The sequence below is a fragment of the Arachis ipaensis genome, chromosome B6 (genome assembly GCF_059453495.1).
Source record: "Arachis ipaensis isolate K30076 ecotype BB chromosome B6, ASM5945349v1, whole genome shotgun sequence".
Classification (NCBI taxonomy): domain Eukaryota; kingdom Viridiplantae; phylum Streptophyta; class Magnoliopsida; order Fabales; family Fabaceae; genus Arachis; species Arachis ipaensis.
In genome coordinates this window covers 127,945,852-127,970,872 of record NC_142441.1, presented here as the reverse complement: position 1 = coordinate 127,970,872, position 25,021 = coordinate 127,945,852, and the positions used below count along the sequence as shown (strand labels likewise).

Sequence of the window (25,021 nt, the reverse complement as noted above, 5' to 3'; positions counted from 1 at the left end):
CAGCATGAGGGATCTCTCAGTTGCAGAGACTGTAACAACCCAATTTTCAATATGTCTAGATCATACCGGAAATCGAGCGCTACCAATTTGTCTTCTTTATTGGTTTTGAAGCTATTTTGATAATGTAAATGAATTAGGCTCATATGATAAATAATAGATAATAATTAGGAAGACAAATTGGTAGTTCTCGATTTCTGGTATGATCTAGACATATTGAAAATTGGATCGTTACAGAGACAAATAATACAGACAAAGAAAACACAAGTATAGATAGTAGTTATAGCAAGTAGTTCAGATAACAGTTAATTACAGATAAGTAATCAGGCAAACCAAAACAATGCATTCCCAAACAAATCACACAAATGCACATAATGCATGTGTGTCCTACGGCCGATGAGTCTCATCTGTCGGTTATATAGCCAAATCCGATATGTTCGATAGCGAACCCTAGACAGAACATCAAACACAGAGCAAGTGGGACAAAACCGCAACCTTGCATCTTACCCGCATACCCGGAGCAGGGGACAACCTCACCACTGCCTCTTACCCAGGTGGTGTTACAGTTCTCGACCCGGAGCAAGCGGCAACAGAATTTAACCCTTGCATCTTACCCAAGTCTCGAACTCTTATCTAGAGCAAGTGGACCACACCACTACATCTTACCCGGCTTCTCAACTCTTACCCAGAGCAAGTGGATAAGACCACTGCATCTAACCCAGAGTCTCAATTCATACCCGAAGCAAGTGGATAATACCATTGCATCTTACCCGGTCACATATATCTCAATCACAGTCATTCATCATAATCTCAATCAAACTCATTCATCATCATCTCATAATCTCTCAATCATTCTCATCATATCTCATTCATCAACCTTGCATTGTTCTCAAAATTGCCTCGTTCATCACTTTCATGATCTCATTAAATCTATTATCCCTTTTTTAAACTCCTTTGACACCAATTTTATCTTCCTCAACTCACTAACCCTTACTTCGTAACCCAAAACCTAACTAATGAATCTTAAACAGAGTTTTTAGAGGTTTGGAAAATCAGAAGAATGGTTGATAGTCAAAAAATGATGAATTTCCATCAAAACAATGGTTTTTGAGTTTTACAGGCTTGCTGGGAAGGTCAAACAGTGAAAAACAGAATTTTCGTGTAAAACAGGGTGTTGTGCGTACGCATCATGCTTGCATGCGCACACAGTACCCAAATTTCTTCATGTGTGCGTACGCACCATAGTGTGCGTACGCACGCAACAGCAGATCTTCCCATGCTTGTGCGTACGCATCACAGTGTACGTACGCACACCCATACCCCCTCGTGTGTACGCATGAGCTAAAACATACTTCCTAGTCCGTGCGTGCGCACACTAATGTCCGTACGCACGCACACCAAAAATCCTGGTTTTCTGCAACTTAAGAAAATTTCAGTTTTTTGCACCTAACTTTCGATGTTCATAACTTCCTCTACAAAACTCTGATTTTCACAAACTGTAAACCGTTTTAAAGCTCTTTAAATTATATTTATTTTGATACAAAATCCATTCAAATCCAAAGTCCAAGGCTCAAGTTATGGACCGCCGAAGTTGGTTAAAAACTCAAAACCTTAAGTTTTCCAAACTTTTCAAATTAAAAACCAACCATATCTTAGCCAAAACCATCTCAAGCATTCCCATGACTTCCAAACACTAAACCACAGCTTATCCATCACTTAATCACTCAAAATACAAAAGTTTTACCAATAATTTAACATCATTTTCATCACACACACACACACACACACACATATATACAATAAATACCTCATCTCTAACCATTGCACCATCAAATTCAACATCATACTCACTACATACATATACACACATAATTTCATTTTATACACTCTTTCCATTTACTACACCATTCAATATCTCAACCAATTCATTCCACACTTTGCACTCTAAAATCCATCACTCAAAATTAAACAACACCAACAATCATCATCATTTTATACTCATCACAATCATACCCAAATACATACAAAATTCTTCATCATTCATTCACAATTTATATACCACATACTCAATTTAATCAACAAATTCATTTGGTTCATCCTAACTTAAAGTCTTCTAACCTAAGTTTTCACGTGACATTAAACATTAACTACGAGAAATCAAAACCAGACCTTGGTCGATTCTTTCCTAAGCTCAAAATGCTACAATTCAAGCTTCCAATACTCACTTCAAGCATCCAATATCCACCAATTTGATTCTAATTTCTCCAATTTTGCCAATTCAACCCCAATTTAATACAATATCAATCTAAGTCATACAATTCCTCAAGATTAGTACTAGGGCACACAAATTAGACAAACTACAAGGGTTTAAAGTTTTTTTACCTTACCCATTAATGATTGGGATAAAATCCAATAATTATCCAATGTTAGATTGTACCTAAACCACCAAAATTATCAAAATCACTCAAAACTCACACTAAAATGTGAATTCAGAAAAGAGGACTCCGAGACGAACGCGTGGTAATAAACGGCTCATCAATCGAAACTCTGGATTGAAAGATATGGAAGATAGAAGATTGAGTAGAGTTAGGGTTCATGTTTGCTCCCCTTTCTCCCAAGATCAGCGTGTTTTATTGTGTAGGTGGGTTTGGCCCACTTGGGCAGTGTCAAATTCATATTTAATTATTTCTACTCTATTAAACTATAAAATTTAATTTTCTAATTTTTTTAAATAATAATTAATTTATGGGTTAATTATTTACTAATTTCCTGGGGTTTACAAAATGCATTTTGCAATGGACAATTTCCTAGCTAATTTGTCACCAAAGTTTTTATTTTTAGCGAGCAACTAGTTTCTCGCTAATTTGTCGCATAATATTGTAAAATTCAAAATTCAGGTAGTGACAGAAAACAATTGTCACTAACTCGTCGCAATAGATAAATCATTAAGCTAGGGAAGTGTTCCTTACTAATTAGTCGCTAAAGTGGAATACGGATATTGAGCGCCTAGGACCTAAGTAGCGAGAAATTTGTGTCTGTTTAACAACTGACACACTTCGTTCACTGATTAGCAGTAAAATACATTTGTCGCTAAGTTGTCGCAAGTTTAATTTAGCGAGCGACTTAGAAAATGCAATCTCGTCGCAAAGCAAAAGCTATATCCTACCTATTTTGTAGCAAATTACTCGCTGATCTCGTTAGAAATCCGTTGCAGAGTTATAACAAATCAAAAGCTAACAGAGAAAAAGTTAAAAATAACTGGTCACAATTGAATCACTAATCAAATGCTTATTAGTGGGAATTAGCGACCGCTTAACAACTGATAGACTTTCTTCACTTGTTTATTGTTGCTACTAATTTGTGAGGAAACACGTTAGTCCTTATTCTGTCATTACTTTAACTAGCGGCTCACCAGGCACTATCATGCCTATTCAGCCGCTTTTCTATTGAGTTTAAGAAATTAATTTATATTTATATTTTTAAAATTATAAATTTAATATTAATAATTAAAAATAAATTATAAAAAATAAAATATATTAAGTTATTTAACATGTAAAATGTATAAAATAAATAAATTTAAAATAAAATAAGAATAAAAAATATTAGGTTGTTATTATGTGTAACAAAATTGATATAAACACTTACTAATATTATTTAAAGATTAGTTATTTATAAATATTATTAAATTTATTTATTTTCTCAATCCTATTTAATTAGAAGCAAATTTAAAAACTTATATCCAAATCATTCTTTATCTCCATCCATAATTCTAATAGATAAAAAAATATATTTCTTCAATCTTATCTTAAATATCTTTAATTATCTTTAATTTTATTATTTTTTAAAATTATTAATTTTATTTTGATTTTATCATCTTATATTCACTATCATTTTCTGTTATCATTCTTTATACATATATAACTATTATTGTCTCTTATTAATATAATTGTCATCTTAAAAATTAGTCAAAAATATAATTATCAATTAATTTTTTTTCTTCTTTTTACCGTTATCTTTTTATTTTATACATAACTTCTATCCTTGTTGTCTTCTTCCTTATTTTATTGAGTACATGTAGTACTCTTTCCCTGTCTTTCTTCCACTAAATGAAAAAATAATGATAGATATGTGTATGAAAAATAAAAATAAAAAATTTTGAAAGAATAATAAAACTAAAGATGATTTAAGATATTAAACATAAAATTAAAGGAAAAAAATTTTAGCAATTAAAATTATGCAAGAAAAAGAGTTATTTAAATTTAAATTTTTATATCTACTTCAAATTAAATAAGATTGAGAAAATAAATAAATTTATAAATATTTATAAATTTTTTATCTTGATTGTTACTTATAATAACAACGTAACGATTTTAGTATTATACTTAAATTAATTCAAATTTCATTATTCTATACATTAAAAAATAAATAACTCATTAAATTTTTATTTTAATTTTTATTTGTTAATAATATATTATTTTTATTTTGGTTTTCATTAATAATATATTATTTATTAACAATATAGAAACAGCATCGTTCCAACCCAGGTTCCTCCTCCTGATCTGAACAAACACCAACCCAAAGCCTCAATGTCTCTCTTCCATGGGTCTCGTTCTCGCCACTCACTCCCTCAAGCTCTCTCACCTCTCTCACGCCATTCTCGTCTTCAGTGTCTTACATCTCTTTTGGTCTAGCACTCAGCGTTTCGGACTCAGGGTTATCGCGCTCTGTATCCTCACTGTCTCATGCTCAGTCGCCGCCTTCCTATGCTCGTTGTCGTGTTCTTACTTCGGTCGTCAGGCCAGTTGGCCATCTTTCTTCACCGTCACCGTCTCGCACCCAATTGCACACCTTCTTCACCATCGTCGTCACCGCAGAAGAAGCAGCAGGTCCCGGGGTCGCTCTCTGTCTCGTCATCCTCTCGTACTCAGATGCGTGCCTTTTCCTACGCTCGTCGTCTCCGGCAGTAGAGGTAGCAGGTCCTGGTGGGTTGGTCTTCATTCGTCTTCTTACTTTGAGCCTCGCCGTCAGCTTCTTTTATGCAACCCGATTTGGTGAGTTTCAATTAATTTCCCCTTTCTTTCTATTTTAGTTTTGTTGCTGTAATTCATCAATGCACTTTGAATTTGTTGCTGAAAGTTGAATGTGTTGCTGAAATTTGTTACTGGAACCTTGAAGTTGTTGCTATTCAGAAATGATCACTTAAATTTGTTCATGGCTGAAAGAATTGGTTACTGATTGAACTTGAATGGACTTTGATTTTGTTGTTAAATGTTGAGTTTGTTACTGGAACCTTGAAGTTTTTGCTGTTCTGAAATGATCACTTAAATTTGTTTATGGCTGAAAGAATTGGTTACTGATTGGACTTGAATGCACTTTGATTTTGTTGTTGAAAGTTAATTTTGTTGCTGAAAGTTGAATGTGTTGCTGAAATTTTTTACTGGAAGCTTGAAGTTGTTGCTGTTCTAAAATGATCACTTAAATTTGTTCATGGCTGAAAGAATTGGTTACTGATTGAACTTGAATGAACTTTGATTTTGTTGTTGAAAGTTGAATTTGTTGCTGAAAGTTGAATGAGTTACTGGAACCTTGAATTTGTTGTTGTTCTGAAATGATCACTTAAATGTGTTCATTGCTAAAAGAATTTGTTACTAATTGAACTTGATTTTTTTGTTGTCTTGCTTCATATTGTCATGAATTTTAAGTTCCTCTTTTCTAACAGTAATGATAGTTCTGTCAATCTCTTGGGTTCTTATTGTATTAAAAGATATAATTAGTTATTGATATTTTTTATTGAACTCAGTATATCTCCCAATTATTTTTGGTGTTTCTAATGCTTCAAATATTTTATTATTATTTCGTTCAAGCTTTGTATATTATCTTTTTATGATTTATATCTTTATTTTCAAATTGAATGTATTATGTTTGTTACTTTATAACTGGTAGAAAGGATTATTTAGTATGATTGTGAATAAAAATATATTAATGAAATTTACAGAAAAAAATACAGGAGACTATGTCATTTATATGCACGTTAAACATTGAAATTACAACTAACATGAAACATTAGTCCAAATAATCATGGCGCCGATAGAAGTTGAGTGTCATGATGGCAAGATTGCACTGGTCATCTAAGCGAGGAATTTAAGAAAAGTGTTGTGGAATTCATAGATTTTGTAGAAAGAAACCTGACAGTCATTGATAGTTTAGGTCGCATTCTTTCTCTATGCAAAAAATGTAAGAACGGAATTAGGGATGAAATATTTTGGGTCAAAAAGCATTTGTGTGATCGTGGATTTATGGAGTGTTATATAAACTGGACTGCTCACGGTGAAGAATGATGGGTTGAATAGGACATAAAAATGTTACCCAAGTACATGAAGAGGAGAATACAAATCCATATGTAGACATGGTTATTGATGCTACAGGTGATAACTTAAATGTAGTGGATGGTTTAGAAGAGGATCCAAATCCATCAGTGTCGAAGTTTTATAAGTTGCTGAGGAGTGTTGCCGAGCCTTTATGGGATGGCTGCACCAAGCATACAATATTGTCAGCTGTAACCCAGCTGGTGAACTTGAAGTCAGAATTTAACATGAGTGAGAACTGTTTATAATCGAATGGTTACCATAATCAAGAGTATACTCCCAAAATCAGAGAAGTTGCCAGAAGATTTCTACCAGTCAAAGACAATGATTCAAGAATTGTGATTAAGATATGAGAAAATTGATGCTTGTCCTAATCACTGCATGCTATATTATAAAGAAACAAGTGACAAGACTAGTTATGTAACCTGCACAATGTGTGGACACCCACGATTTAAGACAAAGGAAGGGGATACAACTAATAGCAGTGGGGATGTGCCATACTCAATATTGAGATATTTTTCTATTATTCCAAGGCTTCAACGTTTGTTTATGTCTAAAACTACTGCGTAATATATGAAGTGGCATGTGGATGGAGTACACCAAGATGAATCGGTGATCACACATCCGACTGATGCTGATGCTTGGAAACAATTTGATGCCACTCATGAACTATTTGTCCAAGAATTTAGAAATATTAGGCTTGGACTTTGAACTAATGGTTTTAATCCATTTTCTGACTCGAAGACTCCATACTCATGTTGGCCTGTGTTTGTCACACCTTACAATCTTCCTCCAAGTATGTGCATGAGAAGAGAGTACATATTCTTTAGTCTTTTAATCCTTAGACCGAAGTCTCCTGGAAAAATATTAGATGTTTATCTTAGAACACTAATTGACGAGTTAAAGGTTTTGTGGGACAATGGTGTTACTACTTGTGATGCATGGGAAAAGAAAAATTTTAACATGAAGGCAGGATTATTGTGGACTACAAGCGATTTTCCGGCTTATGGAATGTTGTCTGGTTAGAGCATGCACGGTCGACTTTCTTGTCCAATTTGCATGAAGCACACTAAATCGTTTCGACTATAATACGGTGCTAAACCATGTTAGTTTGATTGTCATCGACAGTACTTACCTGCTGGTCATGCATTTCGTCGTCATCGGTACTCTTTTAAAAAGTCAACCGTGGAAAACTCTTTTCCATCGAAACGAATGAGTGGAGTTGAAAGCTTAAATGAGTTGGACAAACTCGAGGAATCTAACTTCGGGGCTAATTCGAGAGGAAAAATGGGTGACTTTGGTACAATTCATAATTGGGTGAGAAAAAGCATTTTTTGGGAGTTGTCTTATTAGTCAACAAATTTGATAAGACACAATTTAGAGATTATGCACATTGAAAAAAAAATATTTTTGACAACATCTTTAACATTGTTATGGACATAAAGGGCAAGACAAAAGACAACACAAATGCAAGAGAATATTTGAAGATAATATGTAAACACCCTAACTTGGACTTGGTATTCGAGAATGGAAAGTGCAAAAGACCAAAAGTAACATATGCCTTAGATTCTCAACAAAGGAGGATAGTATGTGAGTGGATAAAGCAATTAAAATTTTCTGATGGTTATGCATCAAATATTTCACAATTTGTTAATCTAGCGGATGAGAAGATATATGGAATGAAGAGTCACGACAGCCATGTTTTCATAAAAAGACTAATTCCATTAGAATTTTGAGACGTGTTGCCAACATCCATATGGGGAGCGCTAACAGAGCTCAGCTTGTTCTTTAAACAAATTTGTGGCATTGAAATACGCTTTTCTGCTGTGGAGAAGGTAGAAGTTTCCATTATTGAAACAGTTTGTAAGCTAGATAAAATTTTTCCGCCAACTTTTTTTGATGTGATGGAGCATTTAGTTATCCACATCCCCTATGAAGCTAAGGTTGGAGGACCTGTGCAATATCGATGGATGTATCCATTTGAAAGGTGTATGCTATACTTAAAACGAAAAGTTTGAAATAAGGCAAGAGTTGAAGGATCTATTTGCGAAGCATATATTTTGGAAGAAATTTCAAATTTTACTTCTATGTATTTTGAGTCAACAATACAAACAAGGTGGACTCAAGTTCCTAGGAACGATGACGGTGGTTCAAATATGGACAAAAATTACTTGTCTATTTCTAGATACCCATACCCTTCTATCGAGCGAGGTTCAAAGAAATACTTAACTGATGAAGAGCTTCATATCGTCCTCACATACATTTTGTCAACTGCGAAAAAATAGAACATTATCTCCAGTAAGTCAAAACTAGTTTTTATATTCATATTATATATACACTAATTTTACAATTAAATTAAATGTTGTATTGATTACTTTATTTATTAGACAATTTGAGGATTCACCGAAAGTATTGGATCCAAATATCTCCGAAGATGAAATACTAAGTGCCCACGATAAGGACTTTAGTAGATGGACAAAGAATCAAGGGAGTGACTTTTGAAATTAAATATTTAAAAGATTAAAATTATTTTTCAAAGAAAGAATGTATAACTTTCAATTGTCATTATATTCATTTGTAGGAAGATACATGTCACATTGAAAGTAGAATGATTCAACAGATAGCTCATGGTCCTTCCAAGTCTGTCACTTCGTACAATGGCTTAAAAGTTAATGGATATAGACTTCATATTAAGAATCATGATAAAAATAGAGCTACTATGAATAGTAGGATATGTGTTAAAGGAAATATTTATGAGAAAAATGACTTAGAGTACTACGGTATTCTTGAGGAGATATTGAAACTGTCATACTTAGGCTATGAAAATACTGTATTTATCTTTCGATGTTGTTGGTTTGACCCAATTAATGGAGTAAAAGTTGACGAGAGATATGGGTTAATTGACCTAAAGTATAAATCAATACTACAATCAAATGAGCCATTTGTTTTGGCTGAACAAGCACAACAGGTATATTACACAAATATCCATATAGTGGGTATAAGTCTAGTGGAGAATGGTGGGCAGCTTGTAAAGTTAGAGCCAAGCTCTTTATGAATGAAACATTGCATGATCCAGATGAAGAACCAAATGAGCAAGATGATAGTATTGATTTTTATCAAGAAAGTGTATCTGAATTAAGAGCGCAAAGTGTTGGTTTGGAGGGTGAAGATATTTCGTTGTTTGATACAAATGCTCCAATGGAAGAAGTAAATGTAGAAGATATAAATTGTCCAATGGACCTTTGCTCAATGATGAGTTCATCAACGATAACAAAGATTTTGACAGTGAAGATAGTGAAAGTGCTAGTTCCAAACATGAGAATAAAGACTACATGATATAGATTCACATATTTTGTGTCTTTATGTATCCCATATGTTCGGTGAAATTCCTTAGCCACCTTACAAAATCAAGGTAAGCTTCTATGCTTGTTCCATTGAATCTATTTCTTAATATATATTATGTTTTAGTTTTAGGGATTATATAATAAAAAAATTCTTATTTATTTGTTTAAATATCACGTACAAGTTGAGAATTTGACTGGGGTTCAACTATAAATAGTTCTGGAGGCAAATGAATGTAAGGTAATTTGTCTCCTTTTATTTTTGTGCAAATTTTATTACTGCGGTCATGTAAATGTTAAATTTGATAAGCTCAAGTTTATCTATTTGTGCTATTACTTTCTCTCACTTAAGGCAATTTGTAGGCGGTTGGTATTCTAGAGTATGGAGTTGTTAAAGTTGCTAATTTGATGATCAAGCATGTTATAAATTCATTTGTAAATAAGGCATAAATAAAAACATAAATTGATCCATTGGTAGGTGTGTCTCACTTATTCATCTAATTAGTCTAACAATCTCTATCATGTGTTTTTTTCTCTCTTATCTCTTTTATTTTGTATTTTTCTGAAGAGCAAGTAATAAGTCTCCTAAACCAACTGCTACTTGAAACAAACCTGCTGCCACCTCTCATGATGATCCATTTTTAGTGTTTAAAACTACTTCATGCGCAGCATCTTCACAATCATTCTTTGACTCTTTGGAACAAATTAATAAGTGGAATATTTCCAAAGGTGCACGAGACAACTTCAGTGCTTCCCCAAATATTACATACTCAAATAAAAGTTTTTCTAAATGCTTGAGCTAAAAACTACCACTACTTATCTTTGTTTTTATCACTACTAAGCAGTTTTCTAAAATATGTTTTATGCAGTTAAGTGCTCAAATGTATCATCGATAGATGAGCTTGAGGAATTTGCCATGGGTAAGATGCAGAATAATGCTACCAAAAAGGACAATATCAATACTGGTGACACTAAACGAAACTTAGCTGCAAAGATCAACAAAAATAAATGAGGTCCACTGCAAGAGTAAACCAATCAAATGACACAAGACATAATTTAGAAAATCAATTTTTAGTTTTTTCTTAAAGGTAAGCTTTTGAAAACATATCTAAATTCGCCCCTTAGGTGTCCTAAATTGATTTGATAGTCAGATATTTTAGTTTAATGATCCATATAGAGACCTGTTATGTGATATTTCATATACTTGTTGTACTTTGAACTTAGAACACAAATGATGTCTTCATGGTTTTTACCTTATTTTTCTCATACTTTCTTTGGGTGTGATTTGATTTTAATGTGGCAGAAAATCGCCGATTATACGGATGTTCAGATAAAGAGATGGGCTACAAGAAAAGAAACCAATATGCGGGCATTGCTATCATTATTCCTAGATGTATGCTCTTTTGACATTAGTTTTGCATTGCTAATACACTATTCTCTTTTGTTACTACTCTAATGGAAAGTGTAAAGGAAATGGACACAACAAATTGTTTGGTTTTGTTTTTAATTGGGTAGTCAATTATTACCCGCTTCAGAATAGCTATAGCATGAAAGTATAAGCAAGAACAACCAGATCCTGTCTAGAATATTATTGTTCACTATGGTTGTGCTAAATTATCTTTGCAACTGAATTATTTATATTAGTTATAAATGAAGCATACTACTATTTCATCCCGTCAGCTTATGTATTGTTTTAGAAGTTTTTTAGTTCTATAAAAATTTCACTTATTTTAAGATTTTGTTTCTTAATTGTTTATTTTATATATTACTCCATTTCAAATGCTACAGCATATTTATTAGCTTTATTGTATAGGAAAATGATGCATCTTCATTGTGTATATTTTCATTATTTTGTTTCCTTTTACTGAAACAATTCAGTCAATTTTATAATTTATTGTTCAGATCTTTCTCAGATCTTTCTTGTAATTTTTCATTTCTCAAAATTTACCCTGAATTTCATATTCAGGTTCTTTGGCCAGAATGTGGTTGGGAGCCAATGTCTATTACAGATATGATCTCTTCCACATTGGTGAAAAAGGTTGGCAGAAAAGCAACTTTATGCATTCACCCAGATAAAGTCCAACAGAAAGGTGCTACTCTTGAACACAAATATATTGCAGAGAAGGTTTTTGACATCCTCAAGGTACAAGTTCATACCCTTTTAACCCTCCTCATATAATATTTTAAGGAAAAAAAACACCAAGACTATGATATTTGGGTGTGGCCTTTCTCCAAATCCTGTGTTACGCAGGATGTTTGTGCATCAGGCTACTCTTTATTGCAGTATGATAAATGTGTTACCTTTTTTATTTTGATGTTGTGATCCAAAATACAGGCAGTGTGGACCAAGTTTAAGGTGGACGAGCTTTCTTAGACCCCTTGCTAAATTTTCTTTGTGAATCATAGTTGTATGCCTCGGACTTGTGCGCGTCTTCAGTTTGGAAATATTCACTTGAATTGTTGGTTTTGTGCTGTTGAGGATATAACTTTGCAAGAGTTTATTGCAGTATGATAAATGTGTTACCTTTTTATTTTGATGCTGTGATCCAAAATACAGGCAGCGTGGACCAAGTTTAAGGTGGACGAGCTTTCTTAGACCCCTTGCTAAATTTTCTTTGCAAATCATAGTTGCATGCCTAGGACTTGTGCGCGTCTTCAGTTCGGAAATATTCACTTGAATTGTTGGTTTTGTGCTGTTGAGGATATAACTTTGCAAGAGTTTCGTTTTCCTAATGCGTTTATGATTAGAATGATCTTTGTAAGAAGTTGTATTGTACAGTAATGTACTTAAATGTTCATTGAGGTCAATGTACAAAATTTGTAGTGCTCCTTAGCAATTTAGAAATGCATAGGTAAAATTTAGCCAACCCTCAAATTAGAGGTTATCTTATATTTAGATTGTGCACGTTTGCACACATGCATTTGATACGTTGTATGAATAATGTATCATTAATTTTTTATTTATTCAGCAATATTTGTTTGTGATGTCGAATTCAATCAAGTTTCTGTTCCATTTTGTGGTTAGGATGGCAATTTTAACTGCAATGTGACTCTAGCCAAGTATATTAAGTTTCGTTGTCATAAATGTAACAAATTAATGGATATAAGATTTATAAGTCATAATGTCATACCCTATTTCAAAGTCAAGAGATTTTGGTTGGTCAATTCAATATATATATAAAAAAAGAACATAATGAAAACTATATATATATATATAGTTTTCATTATGTTCTTTATATATATATATATATATATTACAATTTTAACTATTAGTTATTTGATATTGAATAAGTTAATATAAAGTATAACCCTCTAAGGTGGCATAGGAGTTAAAACTTCAATTTTTTTCAGAGTCAGAAGTAACAGATAGTTGTAAATTATAAAATGACTAACTATATTTATACAATATGTAATTTGAGAAATAATTAAAATACAGTATAAATATAGTTGGTCAAATTACATATTGTATAAATATAGTTGGTCATTTTATAATGTATAACTATCTGTTACATCTGACTCTGAAAAAAATTCAAGTCTTAACTCCTATGCCACCTTGGAGGTCTATATTTTATATTAACTTTTTCAATATCAAAAGTCCCAGTTATGATTTTTTAGATGCTAATAAGTCAAATGATATTTTTTAATAATTTTTAGAAATTGTTTAATGTACCGTTTTAAATTCATAAGTTTATAAAAATGTATATTTTCTGAAATTTGAACTAAAATACAAAAGTTGGATTTCAATTCTTATTCGTTTGGATTTTTTTTATATTTTATTTGAATCCAAACTTCTTTATTGGCATTTATATTTTAAAGTTAATATAAACATTAACTTAAAAGTAGTAAATGTCAATAATCTGTTACAAGTAGTAAATCGAATCAAACTGATTTGATTTATATTGTTCATACTAATTCGAAGCACATTGATTCGATTTAGTACTGTAGTTTATAATTCGAATTTAACCAATTCGATTTATACTTCAAACAATGTTCTCATATAATTCGAATCCATGCGTTTTGATTTACTACTATATTGTATAATTCGAATTAATTTAATTCGATTTATATAGAAGTATGATTTGAGACATTCATTTAACATTATTTGATTTCGGTGATTTATGTAATATTGGTATTAGTTTGGTTTATATAAGTCTTTTATCCTAAAGTATTCTTATTGAACTAAATATATTATACTTATAAATTCATTATACATGATTTTATTTTTATATAGATTTTTCAATAAATTAGTTATTGCTTTTGAAAAATGGAATATAATTTAATTTGGATTATGTAAGGTCCCACATCGGTTAGAGAGGGGAACGAAGCATGCCTTATAAGGGTGTGGATACCTCTCCCTAGCATGACGCGTTTTGACGAGTGAGTGTGGGGGTTTCGGCTATCATCCCTATCGTCAAAGGCAAAACCGTGAGGCCTTGTGTGCCAAAGCGGACAATATCGTGCTAGCGGGTGGTCTGGGCTGTTACAGATGCTCTCGATGTGCTAGCGAGGGCGCTGGACTCCCTTAGGGGGGTGGATTGTAAGGTCCCACATCGGTTGGGGAGGGGAACGAAGCATGCCTTATAAGGGTGTGGATACCTCTCCCTAGCATGACGCGTTTTGACGAGTGAGTGTGGGGGGCTTCGGCTATCATCCCTATCGTCAAAGGCAAAACTGTGAGGCCTTGTGTGCCAAAGCGGACAATATCGTGCTAGTGGGTGGTCTGGACTGTTACAGATTAAAGTAAAACCATTATTAGAATAAAAAGCCAAACAACATTTTAAAGTTGTCGTCCATTAATTATATACATACCTTTATCGTTTTTGATTTCTCAAAGTTTCCCTTCACCTCACATGCAGGTCAAGGATTAATTCGTCGCGAATCGGAGTTCCACGTTTACTATTAGCCAATAGATTGTTGCATGCAGAAGGCAAAATTTAGATTTCAACACTTAGGTAATAAGAAGACACAAAAGACAAAGACACAAAAATTAATGTTCTTATATTTTATTCGATAATAAATTAGAATAAATTCTAAAAAGTAATATTTATTCTTATTTTTTTATTCAAAAAAGTTAGTAAAAAACATAATAATAAAAAATATAATTATAAAAATTTGACAGAAATAATTAAAAAAAATTAAAAAATAAGTTGAATCTCTTGTTAGTATTTTTGTAAATCAAACTTTGTTGGATTTAAATAAGACACTTTAAACCTTAGGGACCAAAACAGAATTAGACCCAAATGTAGGGAACCAATTTAGTATACACTACCCTAAATGTTATATACAATATTTTGAAAATCGAACCAAATCAGCCGATTTGATAGGATTAATTGGAAACTGATCACTTAGTCAGTTCGGTTAAGACAGAAAGACTGTCATAAAAAAAATCGGTCTGAGAACCAGTTGAACCAATAAGTAATCAGTGAAACCTCATAACCGACCATTTTTTTCTTCAAAAATTCCAGTTTGGGTGTATGCTCAAACAATGCCATTTCTCTAAGAAAGAACAAGGAAATAATGATTGAATTAAATTATTGGTGTAAAATTTTTTGATGAGTTAATTTGTCTGAGTTAATTTTGTTGAATGGTAATTTATTTTTGTTGTATATTGAAGATAGAACAGGAACAATCACAAAGTGCAACAACCACAAGACAAATTATTTATTTAATTTGTTGAACGTTGATGTAATTCTGACTTCAATTTAATTTGGATTCTGAATTTATAATTGGATTCAATTTAGTATTGGGACCAATGTATCCGGAATATATAATAATACTAGTATATGTTTATTTGTATTATTTTGCATATTCTTGGATGTATTTAAAATTTTAAATTGTTAATTCTTTAATTTAAAAACTTTATAAGTTATATTTTTCAAAGATCAAATATATAAACATAGTTAACCATGCAAGTAATAACACGATAGGTTTATTTTTGTTGGATTGAATTTAAATTATATTCATCTATATTTCAAAAAAAAAACCTAGCCGAAAACAACTGGTTGACCGAACCGGATCTCGGCTGATGATTTAAAAAAAATGTTACACGGTGTCGTTTTAGCAATTTTAAAAAAGAAAGAAAGAAAAACCAAAACACCCAAATTTTCCTTACCCTTAGCTCGGTGACCTCACTCTCAAAAGGTCAAAACTCTAGAAGACCAGAATGTTGTTTGCTTCAAATGCAGCGGACAAGAAGATGCAACCCCCATCTCGTCGCCGTTCTTCAATCTGCCTAGCCACCACCGTCGTTGCGTCTGCTCTATCGCGGTGCGCGCTACCTCAGCGCCTCCGTTCCATCGCGTGTTCGAGCCTCCACTCAGCCGCCATTTTTGCCGTTGTTCAGCCTCTCATCCGCCGCTGTGCATCCCTCCGTTCAGCTATTTCCATCGAGTATGAAAGCTTCAACTCCCTTTCCATCCTCTGTTGATTTTCAGAACATGTGAAAACTAAGATGTTTTGTTTTCCTTCTTCCTTATTGTATTAACTTTTCAGTTATTATTTTAATTGGTTTTTGTTTTAATTAGTGAGTTGCTTTTTCAGTTCTTGTTGTTCCAGCCCTGGTGGTTTTCTGTTCTTGAACTAGTTAAGTTGATAATTTGCTAAATTGTTGGGCTAGTGTTGTTTTAACTTGCTAAATTGTTAGGTTGCAAAGTTGCTTGTGGTTTTCTGTTTTAAATTTTATTAAAAATTAAATTATTCTTTAAAAAAAATATAAATTTCAACTTTAAAAATAGGAACACAAAAATTTTAAAAATTATATATACTATACCTAATTTAAAAAAAGTGCTAAAAGCCAAAAACAAAAAACGTGCGCATCTCCCTTTGCAGTTTGCGATACTTCAAATAAAAAATTAAAAACCCCACTATCTCCCCTTCTTTCATTTAGCCACCTTAGAAAAAGAAAGAAAAACAAGGATTGCTGGTCGTCGAGAAGGAAGGATTGCTATACTTTTGGTGCTGTTTGTTTAAAGAATGAGATCCGCTGAAGGAGGTCCAATCAACGGCGCTGCTGAAGGAGGTCCGATCCATGACACCGCTGAAGGGGGTCCGCTGCTTCTTTCCACAAATCGCAAGTTATCTTAATCTCTTCCCATGCTTGTTCTTGTCGTTAATTTAATATAATTGTGATGGTACTTGCATCTAAAGTTTTCTTAAATTATCGCATTTTTGTTGAATTAGATTTTGCTGCTGCTATGAATTTTATTGTTTATTTTTATTTTTTATAATAATCTATATCTAAGTTTGTTGCTTCTATATTTAAGTTGTTGAAAATATTGGTAGTAACTGCGCCAATCTCAAAAGAAAAGTAACAAATTGAAGTGGGGGCAGTGGATGCAATGTTACTGTGATATAGTGTTGATGATAGAAAGAGAAGAATAATATTAACATTTTAATATAATTGTGATTTGTGTATTGTGTTGTGTATTATTTACCGAACCAACCAAAAAAATTGTATATTATTATGAATATGGCTATTTGTGTCTATGTCTTATTTTCTTCCACCCATTAACCAAACACAACCTAAATTCACATCACATGCAAGACTACCTTCACTACAACAAAACAGCATTTTGGCGACGATTTTTTTTAATGCTTGGTGACAGTTAAAACTGTCACTAAATGGTTTTGCGACGGTTAAAAAAGCGTCACAGATTTGAGGGTCGCCAGCTGACATAGTGACGGTTTTGGACCACTGTTGGTAAGGAGTGTCGCTAAATTGTTTGTGACGGTTTTTAAAATATAAAACCGTCACTAAGTTGTAACACTTGTAAAGATGCTTTTTATACTGTATTTTGCAACGTTTTAAAACTGTCGTTAAATTACTAAATCCTGTGACAGTTTTTTCTTATATTTTATGACTATTTTAAACCGTCACAATATTCGGCAACGATTTGAAACCGTCACTAAGTTACTAGTTCTTATGACAGTTTTAGTCACTAAGTTACTAGTTCTTATGACAGTTTTAAGCATATTTAATGACTATTTAAACTGTCACAATATTTTTAGTGACAGCTTTTCGATTTAAAACCGTTACTAAGTTACTTATTCCTGCGACAGTTTTTTCCTGTATTTAGTGACTGTTTTAAACTGTTATAATCTCTCAAACATCAAAGATTTCTATTATCAAAAGTTGAATTCTCCAAAAATAACATTATATTTCAACAAATCAAAAATCCAATCCCACAAGTTTTACAAAAATAACAACAATGTTGGGCTGCCTGTATCTCTGATGTAGTCCCACTTATTTCAACAGTCATCAAGCCTGGCACACCCCTTCTCTCCTAACCGTAACACTTGCTCCACTAGCACGACGAATGTAACTGATATTTGCACCTGATGCTCCAATAATAGCATCTGCATATGATAGAGGAATTTGCATGTGCTGCGTAACCTATGCAATAGAAACGAAATTACATAAAATCAAGATACGATGAGTCATCAAATGAATATCACTCTCCACAAAAATTCTCAACTTAGGCAAAAGAAGACACCTTAGTTGCATCAGATTGTTGTGGTTGTGCACTTGGTGGATGAATTCCAGCGAAAGGATCCCTGCCATATGCAGATAGTGCAGCCTGATGGAATTGTTTGTCCATAGGAGGCAGGTCGGCTGTTGGGTAATAATTATCATAGGGAATTAATGGTGGCATATATTGCTTACTAGGGGGTGCAAAAGTAGGCCACCGCCACCAGGAGCTGGAAACCCTTGAGGAGGAGGAACCCAAGGTTGGCGTGGGGGTGCATTGTAGTTGACTCAAACATTTGGCATTTGCATCTGACAGTGAAAAAAAAGACAACAGAATTGTTAGCAAAGATGGTTGGTGCATGTGTAACTTCGAAACAACATATAAAATTGTTGTATCACAAACAATATACATTTAGAAAAGGTCCAAGACATTGTAAAATTGTAAAAGAAACTTCATAGCTACCTTTTGGTCTTTGCATTCGCACCTTTTAGCTTCATGGAAAGAAAATGAGGGGGAGGTAAAAGGACTTGCCTTTGTTTCAAATAATCCAACTATGCCGCGGTCAACCAAGAACTTACGCAAATGAACTGTAATAATTTCAACTGCCTTATGAACTCTGGTAGGTTCACCTTGTACTTCAACAACACTATCGTATCTCAAAGCAAACATAGGCAGGTTTTCTGTTTTAAATAGTACATTATTCAAGAAAATTAAAACTCAGTAACCAAAACCTTTTAAGATTAAATATCATAAATAGTTCTTGCATATTTTTTCATCAAGTGAAGGTAACATATAATTGCCATTTCTAACAAGAAATTAATGAACTCTCTAAACAACTATATTACAGCAGTCTGATCACTAATGCAGCAGGGAAAGGGAAAAAAAAGGGGGGGATCAATGTAAATTGGGAGAATATGCCATATAAAATCAACTAAAAGACCACTTGATAAATAATTCTGAAAAAGTAAAGTGTACTGGTTTCCAAATATAAGCAAGGTATCCTAATATAATAGAAAATAGATGGGAAGCAAGGTATCCTAATATAATTGAAAATAGACGGGAACAAACCTGATCCAAGAACACGTATAATGCAACCAGAGCCATCTTGAATGGATTTTATGGTGGAACCCTGCTTCCCAATCAGACTTCCTGCTTGAGTATCTGCAACTAGAAGCCTAGTGATAATTGAGGGCCCAGCACCTAATGTGTCTGCCGAGTCAGATTATCTTGTTGAACAGAATGATCTTGTTGAAAACTTGTGACTTCAATAGTTAAAAACTTGGGAAAGAAAAGAGAACTAGAATAATACAATGGTTTGAAGCAAACATGTATTAGAGATCTCACCTCTTTGTCCAGTAGTTCAACTTTTGACAGAGAACTAGAGTTTCTTTCTTACTGTTTTTCCAAGCACCAACAGCAGATAACTAGTTCTGAGCTCTATGAAGCAAATCAATAATAAAGGCTTAACGATACTTTGATCAATTTATACTTTGATCATTTTTAATCAACTCCTTTGAATACAATTTTGTAGCAAGTCCTTAGAACAATTTAACGTTACAAGTTTTTTGGTTATATTGAATAGATTTAAAGTTTAACTTAGTCTCCGGCTTCCACTCCACTAAATAGTAATAATTAATGAAGACCAAATAATAATACCTCTTTGACAGGTCAACCTTTTCAGATTTCACATTTATTCTTCTCAAGAGCTTCTCAAATTTTGCTTCAGCTTCAGTGGTTCTTCCTCGTTGAAAAATACCTCTAACAAAGTAAGATCAACACTTAAATACTAGATTTACAAGATGATGAATGATTTTGGTTATCATAGTAATATTAACTAATAAATAAAGTGAAATTTAAATATCTGAAAAAATTCTAAAATATCTCGAAACAAGTTCCTTTGGCTATTAAGATCCTTTTTGACAAAGCCCTTGCCACGAGCCTCCACAAAAAAGGTTTCTGTATTGATTTATGGCCTTCCCTTTCAATCCTTGTAAATATATTAATTGGCCAACCTACATTGCTTCTCAATTGATTAGAAAAGAAAGCTATTAGCTATATAGCTAGTAGTAGAAAAGAAAGAATTTCACATCTGATGAATATATATATGTTAGGATACTGTTGATGGCTTCAGTAACTTTCTTGTCCACGTGAAATAAGCTAAACTTTCCTCGGGGCTCGAAAACAAAGCTACTACTACTACCATTTCACACTTTTATATATCTATCTTAAGCATCAATTAACATACATAGATACATAGCAGAAAACAAGACACATTTCAAGCATATACTTGATTACTTGTCACTCTTTCAGTTTGGGTGATTTCAACATAGTTAAGCTGTACTTTCTCAATTGCTTGAAAATTGAGGGCAAAAGCTAATGAAGATGAAATTAAACCATGTTGGAAATTCATTAGTTAAGAAGAGCAAGAAAAGAAAAGCATGCTCCAAGAACCTTACAATAATAATTCACTGTTGCAATCTTGATATATAACTTACAGAAGCAGTGATAGATATCTATCATCACTATTAACTAGAACAATAATTGAAAATAAAGTCTGAGCTACCTTTCAAGTTGTTCTGCCCTAATGTGCATTATTTCGGCTCACTTGGCAGTTCATTTTATTATAATTAATTTGGAAAACTGTGAGATTGCAAAAGAAAAACTTAACTGTACATAAGAGTAGTCTTCTCCAGTAGAAAAGTGAAGAAATAACTTTTAGAGCTAAGTTGGCAAAGGTAGAGGAGGAGGGATATCTACAATTGAAACAATTTATCTAGCAAGACTGTATCAAATGTAGAAATCATGTCTCGATCATGTTAAGCAAACAAATAAATTGGGAATTGATAATAAGGTGTGCAACTGTTGAGTGTTGACTTCACTTGACCATAGATTAGTAACGAGTGTCTCTTGCTGTAAACTTCAAATTCAGACACCTTCATTCAAGACTTTAATTTGCTTAATTTAGTGGACTTTACACTCATCAATCATAACATAGACAACACCTTTAGGAATACTTTTTCTATTCTACATATATTTGGATTTGATTCTAAAATAAATATTTATTTAAAAATTAGCCAATAAAATTAATTTTTTTTCATTAATAGTTCTTTTAAACAAAGAATGAAAAACAAAAGAAAGAGTTAAATTCTCTTAGTGGCTAAATTGTTCATTCTATTGAATTTTGCATGGACCAGGTTATAGGACTTAAATTTTCTGCAAAAAAGAACTCTTTAAAGTCAGGGTTAAAATCGTATATGTATTTAGGAATTAAATTTATGTCTATTTAAGCATATTATTGAAGTCTAAATAGCTATTGGTACTAGCTAATCAAGATTAATGCTTCAACACCATGAGTTCAACTGAAGGCTATTTATTAAAAATAATGCATGGCTCAAAATTTGAAGCAAGAGATTGAAGATTGTTGATGAATTTGTTTCTTGAAATCAATAACTCACAAGATAATACAAGATATTATGAGAACATACCTTGGATCCTTGGAACCTAATTTTTTCGGACTCTTCACAATATTAGCAAGTCTTGTTTTACAGAATTCCATTTTATCAGGAACTTAAAGACTATAATTCTATTAGTGCCTTCCATCCCATCATTAGTATTTTGAAGGGATCCGATGAAAAGTACCTAAGATGACAATGGCTTTTAACTTTAAGCCTTGATCATGAAGAAAGGCAACTTTGGTGAAAACAGAGCCTAATTTAGCAAAATATTTTGTATTATTCACTGTGAGAATTCATAACCTTATTAACTGAATGCCACGAAAGATATGTATATGAAAAAGATTTAGTTCAGGCTGACATGCTTTATCAGCGTTCAGCATAATTACACACAAACGGACCAATATTGAATACATGCATAATAAGGATACAAAACAACATGTGCATAACCCTACAATAAAATATAAAACCATCAATAAAGTACCTGTTTATGTTGTTCAGCTTGCAACCTATCAACTGTGCTTAGAAACCCGTCAACTGCAAACTCAGCTCGCTCATTTCCGGCTTCAGCTATCACCATCACCTACATAATTCAAGAAGAACATCAACCAGTTCATGATGCCATCAAGGCACAAAAACATCAAAGGAATCAAGAGAAGAAATAACAAATAGAGCATTCAAAGAAATCTGGTTGAAGCATTTCATCGAACATGTTGAGTGCAGGTAAAATTAAAATGATATAAGAGAATTCAAAGAAACAATCGCAAGTATGAACATAAGGATATAATCATAACAGTAAATTGCAGCAACAACAAAGAAATTGTAAGGAAAAATATAGTAGAAGAACAATTAAATACTCACTATCAGTGTTCAGTGGGGTTGGAAGAGAAGAAAAAAGTTGCCAAATGGGGAATTAGGGTACAATTCGCACACATAAAAGAGGGAAAGAGAAAGGACGACGCGGGAGACGACGAACAGTGAAAGGCAAGCGCAAACCGCAACAGTGAACAGCGAATGCGAACTGCGACGCAGCGACGGTGAACGGCAAACACACTGCGACGGTGAACGGCGAATGTGAACTACGACGGTGAAGGTAATGGTGTTACTTTCTCTGTTTCTCATCTCATCTCATCTCATCTCAAACGGAAGCAAACAAGGTTTTGGAAGAAATGAAAAGTAAAAGGAAAAGTGAAGAGAGATATAAATTTCATTACTGACGGTCAAAAAAATTATATTATAAGTGTCACAATGTTAACTAATGGAGACCCTTAGAATTAGGGTCACAAATTTAGTGTAGCTATATGACTAATTTGGTGTAGTGCTTCTTGCCTTAGCTGATTAATAATGCTTTGAATAATGTTTGGTTGCCTTAGCTAATTAGTGACTTGCAACTCTTTATGCATTTGTATCTAAGACATGGTTTAAGATTTTTTTTTTTCCAATATTAAACATGCTACTTTCTAACCAAATAAATGGTTCAAATCCTTGCAAGCTTGGTGTATTGAGTTGTTCCTTTTTCAAGAAAATATACAATTTTTTATGAATTCTTCCACTATTTAAATTAGAAGATTATAAACATGTATTTATATTTATGTTACAATTCTCTGTGAATTTTTCCTTAAAAAATCAATAATCTGTATTATTGTTGCTAGAAATATTCTTCTGTTCTTGTTAATTATGCTACAATTAGGCATCAATGATTAAAAAAATCTGCATATCACAAATTAATTAGTAGTGTATATTGTTACAATTTAATTTTCAATTCGTTATTTTGGTACATACTTATTATATGGCGTGCAAGTATTTTTCTTAACTTTCATTTCCTAATAAAGCTATTTTTTTTAGTAAAAAAAATATATGTGTTTAGACATACATTCATTTAGGTTTCAATGAGGACTGTGTCAATACATATAGTATTAGGTGCCAGAAATCATGTTTATTATTTAAAAGATGAATGCCAAATTCTAATGAGGTAATTGGCTTAAAAGCAGAACGGGAATCACAAGTGTCATGTGAACAAATGTAGGTAATAACTCGAACAGATAAATTATTTTATTAAGGCCAAAAAATAGGCAATTAATACAACATGTTTATAATTCTGAAAATATGCTAATTCAAATTTTGTGATCTAAATTTTGCAATAATATTTTATTCTTCTTTTTTATTGGTAACTATCACTTCTAAATATTTTAATTGGTTGTATTTTAAATATTTTAATAACACTTTTATTTATTTATTTTTTATTTGACAGATATTCATGGCACCAAAAAGTAGAGGTGGACGAATAATACGAAACACTCGTATCGATCAATCTCAGTTTTTCTTGCGTATGCCAGGTATACATTTGCCATTGAATTTATTTTACCATTATCAACTCTTGATTTAGAAAATATGATGTATGCCTATTTTATTGACTTTAGGTGAGCAAACTATTGATATTGATTCTTCTCAACCATCGGTATACGAGTTAGGTATCTAGTTGTACTATACATTTGAGTTATATGTCTTCATTGTGATTTATTTAATATTAGACTAGGAAGTGGTTTTATCTTATCTTTTTTTTTGTGTTTTTTTATGTTTAGGTTAACAGAGCGATAATAATGATGAACCTCATCTTACACAATTGAATGTTGGATCAGCATCACAACCATCCCCACAATCTTTATCACAACCGTCACCACAATTAGGTGGGATGAATTACTTCAACTACTAAGTGTTTACATATTTACGAGTGACTACACATCTAATTTAAAATTGTCTCTTATTCATTTTAGGTGTTAATTCGTCTGACGCATCTGTTTTAGACGCAGAAGATAATGAGCTACATAATGTTGGACAATCAACTATGCATACTGAAATTAGGAGTAACAGAAAACTAGTAATAACCGTAGAGAAAGGCATTAACCCATAAGTGGTTATAACAATATTATTTTAACTTTGCTATATCCACATGCTTTCTACTTAAAATTTAAAAAAAAAAAGAAAGGTATCACTAAGTGCATGGCCTTTAATTAATTAGTTTATTACTAGATTTACTCCTGATTACGATGTGACTTTTATATATATTTATTCCACACCTTATCATGTTGAAATTATCACAAAGGTAGAATTCATGGATTTGATTTTTTCCGGATGGATACTAAATCAAATTTTGAGCATGTTTTGATGTTTGTGCATAGAGCAAAATGTTAAGACTCTTTGATTTTTCATTTATAACCCAAATCTGCTATGCCATGCATTTTTAGATTTTGGTATACATTATGTCATTCATTATTCTTGTTAGTAATGCATATGCTGTATTTTTTAAAAGAAATATAATAATATATGAAAATTAAATTATAATAGTGTATTATTCTACTAATTGTATGTATTTGTATGATTGGTTCGCATTTGTAAGA

At 32.5% G+C, this 25,021-nt stretch overlaps 1 pseudogene; it reads right to left on the bottom strand.

The window, feature by feature from the left end:
• Window positions 1-17,862: 17,862 nt before the first annotated feature.
• On the bottom strand, window positions 17,863-19,499 carry LOC107647347 (flowering locus K homology domain-like; annotated as a pseudogene).
• Window positions 19,500-25,021: the final 5,522 nt, after the last annotated feature.